Source organism: Rhinopithecus bieti, unplaced genomic scaffold (assembly GCF_001698545.2).
Source record: "Rhinopithecus bieti isolate Rb0 unplaced genomic scaffold, ASM169854v2 scaffold_5476, whole genome shotgun sequence".
Classification (NCBI taxonomy): domain Eukaryota; kingdom Metazoa; phylum Chordata; class Mammalia; order Primates; family Cercopithecidae; genus Rhinopithecus; species Rhinopithecus bieti.
The window spans coordinates 2,824,081-2,832,421 of record NW_016805433.1 but is presented as its reverse complement, the minus strand read 5'-3'; the positions used below and the strand labels follow the sequence as shown (position 1 = coordinate 2,832,421).

Genomic DNA, 8,341 nt, shown 5'->3' with positions numbered 1-8,341 from the left:
TAATGATATAATAATATATAATATTATATTATAATGATATAATAATATCATATATAATATTATATTATAATGATATAAATAGTATAACTTTGGTATTCTTTCACAGGTCCTTGAAGTATTGTTTATTTTTTAAAAAAACCTTTTCCTCTACCTTGTTCAGAGAGGGTAATTTCAATTCACCTATCTTCAGATTCACTGAGTTTTTCCTCTGTCATCTCCATTCTGTTATGGAAGCCATCTAGTAAATTTAAAATTTTATTTTGTTTTGCATATCTAAAATTTCCATTTAGTGTGTTTTCGATGTGTTTTTATTTTTATATCTTCTATTCCTCTTTGAAGACCTTATATCTTTCCACTGGTTTAAAGGGAGGGAGTTTATGAATTTGATAAAGAAAATGTGGTACACCATAGGATACTACGCAGACGTAAAAAAGAATTAAATCATGTTCTTTGTAGCAACATGGATACAGATAGAGGCCATTATCCTAAGCAAATTAATGCAGGAACAGAAAATCAATTACTGCATATTCTCATTTATAAGTAGAAGCTCAACAGTGGTACTCATGGACATAAAGATGGCAATAGACCTTAGGGACTATTAGAGGGGCAAGAGATGGAGGTGGATAAGGGTTGAAAAACTATTGGGTACTATGCTTAGGACTTGGGTGACATGACCAATTGTACCCCAAACCTCAATATCACACATTATATTTAGGTAACAAGCCTGCATGTGTACCCTCTGAATCTAAAATAAAAGTTGACATTATTTTTTTTCAAAGAGTGTTTGTCCTCATCTCTTGAAGTGTCGTTATAAAAGCTGTCTGAGAATTCTAACATCTATATAATCTTGGAGTTAACAACTATTAATTGTCTTCTCTCTTGTGAAATGATGAGATTTGCCTGATTCTTCATGTGCTAAGTAATTTTGGATTATATATCGAACATCTTGACTATTAAGTTATGTGACTCTGAATCCTGTTTAAATCATATGCGATAGATTGTTTTTTATTTTTGTAGTTAATCAACCCTTTAAATCCTATGAAATAGATTTTTAAAAAAATATTTGTAGTTAACCAACCCAGTTAGGTTTAGACTACAAGTTCCTACTATCCTTCCGTGGGCTACAGTTCTAATTCAGTTCCATTTTCATATCTTTACAGTGCTATTTGGATTTGTTCCAGGTCTGGGCCACCCCATAGCCAGTGTTGGACTTGTGTAGTGGCTTACCCTGTAATTCAGTTATCAAACCCTTTAGTATGCAGCTGGGCGCGGTGGCTCAAGCCTATAATCCCAGCACTTTGGGAGGCCAAGACGGGTGGATCACGAGGTCAGGAGATCGAGACCATCCTGGCTAACACGGTGAAACCCTGTCTCTACTAAAAAATACAAAACTAGCCGGGCGATGTGGCGGGTGCCTGTAGTCCCAGCTACTCGGGAGGCTGAGGCAGGAGAATGGCGTAAACCCGGGAGGTAGAGCTTGCAGTGAGCTGAGATCCGGCCACTGCACTCCCGCCTGGGCGACAGAGCAAGACTCCATCTCAAAAAAAAAAAAAAAAAACCCTTTAGTATGCTATTCAGGGTCAGATTTATGCATGTGCACCTTGGTGATTAGCCCAGAAGTTTGTACAATTTTATGGATTATTTTCTTGAGCTCTGTTCTTTTCACAATCACCTTGATACTTTCAAGCTCCTAGAATACCCCCTTCCTGGTTCACTGGCTAGAAATCCAGGGCTTTTGATTCCTTGCCCTGCTGTGCACAGCGTTTCCATCTGGGGCTAAGCAGTGAGGAAATATATGGAGAAAAATAGAGATATAGAGAAATCCAAATACATAATCTTATATTCTTGAGACTATAGTTCCTTTGATCATAATAAATAATTCTCTTGGAGTTTTAGACACAAGCCTGGCTGCTTCTCTTGTTACAAGATTGCCACGGGACTGGTACAAGAGAGAATGAAAATGGGGCAAAACCCCAGAAAATTTTCTCTACTCTCTCTGACCCATAAGGACCCTCTTTTCCACTCTGTGGACCAAAATAGAGGACTCCTCTTGGAGTACTTTCTTTCTGCACCCATTGTACAGTTCCAGATTTCAGACTGCCTTTGAGTCCAGGACAGGAGATACTGGAGGAGGGATAACAGAAAGCTTACCAACAGTTCGGCAGTATTTCAAGTTCTGGTTTCCTTCCCCAGTCTGTCTGACTATACACTTTCCAGAGTCCTTAGATAACTACTCTGTGCGTTCTATCCAGAGATTTTAGTTGCATTCAGTGGGAGAGAGAGGATGAAGTACTCTTACTGTACTGTGACACTCTGTTTAATAGCTAATATCTGCTTTTTCTTCTCTTAGGCTTCCTTTTCCTTTCTGTTATTATTTGAGTTAGATTTTTTTATTTGCCCTACCATCAAAGCTTGTGGAACCAAATGGAATGATTCTATGATTTGTTGTGTTGGTACTAAGTTAACACTACACTGCCGTATTGCTGCCAACAAAGCTTTTTATTTTGAATTGCATTCATAAGGGTTATTTGACATAGTTTTCTCTAGTGAAATAGCAAACAACAATGAAAATAAGAACTTACCTCTTAATCTGCAAAACCAAACCAAGTAAAAATCTCAAAAGATTCTTGGATCTGTAAACTATCAGTGTTCCTGGGTCTTATTTGGAAACTTATAATAATGAGACTGCCTAGATTAAAAAGAAAATTATATTGGATTTTTATGGTTTGAATTTGTGTCCCCACCCAAATCTCATGTCGAATTGTAATCCTCAATGTTGGAGGAGGGTCTTGGTGAGAGGTGATTGGATCATGGGGGTGGATTTCCCCTTTGCTGTTCTCACGATAGTCAGTGAGTTCTCATGAGATCTGGTTGTTTAAAAGTGTGTAGTCCCTCGCCCTGCTCTCTCATTCTCTTTTTCCAGCTGCATAAGACATGCCTGCTTCCTGTTTGCCTTCTGCCATGATTGTAAGTTTCCCGAGGCCTCCCCAGCCATGCTTCCTATACTGCCCGTGGAACCATGGGTCAGTTAAACCTCTTTTCATTATAAATTACCAGTCTCAAGTAGTTCTTTATAGCAATGCAAAAGCAGACAAATATATGAATTTTTTTGGATTCTGGAGATTCAGTGCTATGGATTTCACGTGAGTTTGGCTATTTTGACTAAAATGTGGCTGTTTGTCTTTCCGTCTCTGCTTTGTTTCATATTTCAACCTCTGGCTCTCACTCACTATTTATGGCTCTTTGCCTTTGGAAATCACCCTTCTTGGTCCTGCTGTTATCCTACTACATTCTACCACTCAGTTGGTACTAGGGTGATGGTGGAATCATAGGCCTCTAATGAACCTCAAAAGCTACCTAGTCCAATCTCCTATCTGATGCAATGACTAACTACTCTTGGAAAAGAAGTTTCTATTATTTAATTGACCTCCTTAAATTTCAACTCAATTTTTTAAAAAAAATGTGAACTCTAGGTCAGGTACAGTGGCTTACGCCTGTAATCCTAGCAGTTTGGGAGTCCAAGGCGGGCAGATTGCCTGAACTCAGGAGTTCGAGACCAGCCTGAACAACACGGTGAAATCCCATCTCTACTAAAATACAAAAAAATAGCTGGGTGTGGCGGCATGTGCCTGTAGTCCCAGATACTTGGTAGGCTGAAGCTGGAGAATTGCTTGAACCCAGGAGGCAGAGGTTGCAGTGAGCCGAGATTGTACACTCCAGCCTGGGCGACAGAGCAAGACTCTGTCACCAAATAAACTAACAAAAAAATATGAACTCTAACCAGTTTATACAGAATAAGTACACATCACTTATTTTTAATAATCATAAATGTTTTTGCTAAAACTACTATTTTGAGTTTACCCAAAAAACTCAATAATATAATAATTATTTTCAATGAATTGCTGGTTTAAGTGAAACATTATAACTATACACACAGGAAAAGGACAGGCACAGGTCTATACTCTCAATAAGTGCTGAAGGAAAGGGAAGCCTCGGGAATGTTTAGTCAGAAACCTCTGCTGGGTGATGTAGTATTTAAGCTTTCCCTTGAAGAGAGTGGCTCAACTGGAGAGATGGAATGGAGGGGGTTAGGAGAGGGCCTTTCAGGCAGAAATGGAACAACCAGATCTAGACTCATAAGGGAAGTAAGAAAAGCATGAATAAGAAATAAGAAAAGCATGAATAACAGAAAGTGAAGGAATGAGAATGAATGGCACTGATGTATGTCCTACTCTGAAAGTTAAAAAATCATGGATTTCCAATAGCCAATCTCTACCTTTCTGGAAGACTGAGAAACACATTTGGAAGGAATACAAAGCATATGGGCATGAGGTTTAGGAATGAGAAAGCATCACATTTTAGGATCAGTGATGGTTAAATGTTCATCCTTGCCATAGGATCAACCTGGATTTAAAGTTTAGGTCTTCTTCCTGCTGGCTGTGTGACCTTTCTCTGGAAAGGTTGTGTGTTTCCTCACTAGGAAAGTTATGCCTACCTCATTAAATAACATGTTTGTAAAATACTCAGAGTAATGGCTGGCACAAAGTAAGCACTCAATAAATGGTAGCTCTTACTATTATTTTTATGGAAGCTCTGAAGTGGTTGAAGATGGGTTTACCCCCCTCATTTCCACAGCAATTCATTAAGTAAATGTTTTCCAACTTGGGAACTTTTGTCTTCGTTATTATTATTTTTGTTATCATTATCTTTTGACACAGGGTCTTGCTCTGTCACCCAGGCTGGAGTGCAGTGGCGTAACCACAGTTCACTGCAACTTTTACCTCCCAGGCTCAAGTGATCCTCCTGCCTTAGCCTCCCGAGTAGCTGAGACTACAGGCACTTGCCATCACACCTGGCTAATTTTCATGTTTTTTGTGGAGACAGGGTTTCGGGTTTCTCCATGTTGCTCAGGGTAGTCTCAAACTCCTGGGCTCAAGTGATCCTACTGCCTCAGCCTCCCAAAGTGCTGTGATTACAGGCTTACAGGAGTGAGCCACCGTGCCTGGCTTCTTTGTTATTATTAATTAGCATTCATATAACTTAATGCTCCAAATATTCTGACAAAAATTTGTTTTCAACTTTAATACCACTCCTGACAGAAGGTAGGTGCTACAACAAAAGAGGAGTAAGGAGAACATAATTAAAAGAGCATATTAAGATAAGTAATTTATGACCCAAATTATGGATCTGAACACTGCACCAGCCAAGACTGTGCTGACGATCTGTCCATTCTTCTAACCCAGCTGGTTACCACTAAATCCCCTCACCTGTTCTGCATGAACTGTCCCCTCAGCAGAAGTGCCTGGAATTACTTTGTTTCTACATAAAAATTTTATAGTGTTCAACTGGTATCCTGAAATCTTTGCAAGGAGTTACATGCGGTTTGAAAGATTCATAAGGAAATTGACTACTTGAATTTAGAAGTGCATTTTCCCATAAAAAACTTGATTTAAACAATTTACTTCTGAGGTGAGTCCAACAACTGAATGCATAATGCAACTGAAAAATTAAATATTTTAAAATAGAAAGGAAGTTTTTAAAAAAAGGATATAATATTGGCTATTAAGCAGAATAAGCAGAATAGGAAAATAGTGTTTGTCAATGAAACAGTAGACCCAGGTTCAGTCCTCTGCTCGGCTACTCTCTGGTTGTGTGAATCTGACCAGATCATTTTACCTCTCCATCCCACAATTTCTTCATCTGTAAAGAAAATCGTAGGAAGACTTTTAAAAAGTCTTTCCTATTCCTATACCCACTAAAAGGAACTGAAAGAAGCTAATTATAGAAGGAAATTGTATACAGTGAAACTAAGAAAGGCTCTAACTTCATGCTACTAACTCATCAACATCATCCACAAAGATGATCATCCACAAAGAACATCACGTGAAGTGACCTAAAAGAGAAGCAGTGTTCTGATGCAGGACTCTCTTGCTTCTGGACACAATGCAAGCTAGAGATGAGACTGAAGCACTTCTAATCTATCCAGTTTAGAGGAATGAAAGCTTCAAAGAAAGGGTGGGCATCAGGAAAGACAGCAAACATTCTACTTAGAAACATTCCCCTGCTTAAATATCTCCAAGAGGCAACATCTCCAGAAGTCCTATTTAGGTTGGATTTGAGGACAGATATTGGTCAGAAGCGGGGGCCTTAAAGCTGATTTTGCAAAGTACTTTACATCAGACTGAGCGAATGTCAAAGGTCAATATCAAAGAACTGGGGAGAGGGCATTAATAAAATTATGGAGCCAACAGTCCCCAGGTACCCCCTGTCTCTGCCATAGATAGGAATAATGGGACAGGAGGAGGAAGCCTTCAACAAAGGAGAAACTGTTTTCTTTTTAGAAACCACTTAGAGGGCAGTCATTGGGAAAACTCTGAAAGACCACTGAAGCCCCAAGCTCAAATCAGCTGACAGCTGTGGGGCTCTTTGTGTCTCAGTGTTCCTAGTGTGACGAGATGAGGGGAACTTGAGGCCACAGAAACCCGGCAGCTAATCCATCTCATAGTGGGGAGGAGTGAGACCTACCAGAGGGAATAGAAATGTGTCATGCCCAATTGTTGAGGGAGCCCACATTGGCTACAAATACAGGCCTTTCGTTACCATAAGAGCAGGGCAGAATTCCCAGTAGACTAGAGAAAAATGAAGAATCAGGAAAGAGGTCAAGCCAGGCAATCAGCAAATGACTTCCTGTGAAATCGATTTGGGTCATCAAACAGCAGAGAACTGTAAACAAAAAGTTGAACTTGAACTCTAAATGATCTCTAAATCTCATTCCAACTCTAATATCTCAAGGATCGGCACATAGGAAATCTTTATCACAAATTTTGATACTTATAGAAACACAGACTTAAGTGGAAAAGAATGAAGGGGGTAAGCGAGGTTTTCATGGTGATTCTGAGGGGGGCTTTGAGTACTTGCAAATACTTTGGATTCAAGGGTTTTGCTATCATTGATTATACCTGCAATTTGAGGGCTCTCCTAGCAGGGTACAGAGCTGTCCAAGGAAGAGCACAACTCACTCTCTGTGGCCTACAAAAGCATCGTTGAAGGCTGCAGGCCCACCTGGAGGGTATCTTGAGCACTGAGCAGAAAACCAACACCTCTGACAAGAAGTTGCAGCTGATCAAGAACTATTGCGAGTGAGCTTCACGTCACAGAAAAAACAAAAAACAAACCAAAAAACAAGAGAAAACTTATCAGGAGAAAGTCAAGTCTGAACTGAGATCCATATTGATTACTGTCCTGCAATTTTTGGATAACTATTTACTGTCCAATGCAACTAATCTAGAGAGTATGACCTTTTATCAAAAATGAAGGGAGATTATTTCCAGTACATTTGTTGCATGTGGTGATGGTTGAAACAAATGATAGATAATTCCCAAGGAGCTTCCTGAGAGGCATTTGATATAGTAAAGAGATGTAATCCATATACCCAACCTACCTGGGGCTGGCTCTTAATTTTTCTGTACTTTTCTATGAAATCATGAATAACCCAGAGCTTGCCTGCGTACTGACTAAAACCACTTTTGATGAGGCCGTAGAAGAACTTGATACACTGAGTGAAGATTCAAAGACAGCACCCTTATCATGCAGTTGCTTATAGAGACAACCTAACATTACGGCCATCAGACAGTGCAAGAGAAGAATGTGATGTGGCAGAAGAGACAGAAAAGTAAATGCATACAAGGTGTAATCTTTCTTCCCTTCAAGAAACTTTCATACACATCTCCATTGCCTTTTCCACTTGGATTTCCTGTGGCAAAGAAACCCATTCATGATGGCTGGGTGTGGTGTCTCACACCTGTAATCGCAGCACTTTGGGAGGCCGAGGCAGGCAGATCACAAGGTCAGAAGATAGAGACCAGCCTGGCCAACATGGTGAAGCCCTGTCTCCTCTAAAACTACAAAAATTAGCTGGGTGCGGTGGCAGGCACCTGTAATCCCAGCTGCTCGGTAGGCTGAGGCAGGAGAATGGCTCAAACCCAGGCAGCAGAGGTTGTAGTGAGCTGAGATCGCACCACTGCACTCGAGGACCTGCGTCTCGAAAAAAAAAAAAAAAGAAAGAAAGAAAGAAAGAAAGAAAGAAAAAGAAATTCATGCATGTGGGATCAACTGTTTATAGTTTTTCACAACGCAGCTTTGAGAAAACTCCATTCCATTCCTTTCGTTTGTCCTGGCCCTCCTGGTGTACAATTACTGCTGTAGAAAAGTATTAATGGCTTTATTTCATATAAAATATTAGTAACTTCCATTTATATAGTAGACCAAAAATGTACTTGATATTTAAGTAATCTGAACAAATTCTGTAAGCAATTATGTTTTGTACTACTGTAAATATCTG

At 39.7% G+C, this 8,341-nt stretch overlaps 1 pseudogene; it reads left to right on the top strand.

Annotated features, from left to right (window-relative positions):
• The first annotated feature begins 6,289 nt into the window (after positions 1-6,289).
• LOC108529927 (14-3-3 protein theta pseudogene) lies at positions 6,290-7,676 on the top strand (annotated as a pseudogene).
• Positions 7,677-8,341: the final 665 nt, after the last annotated feature.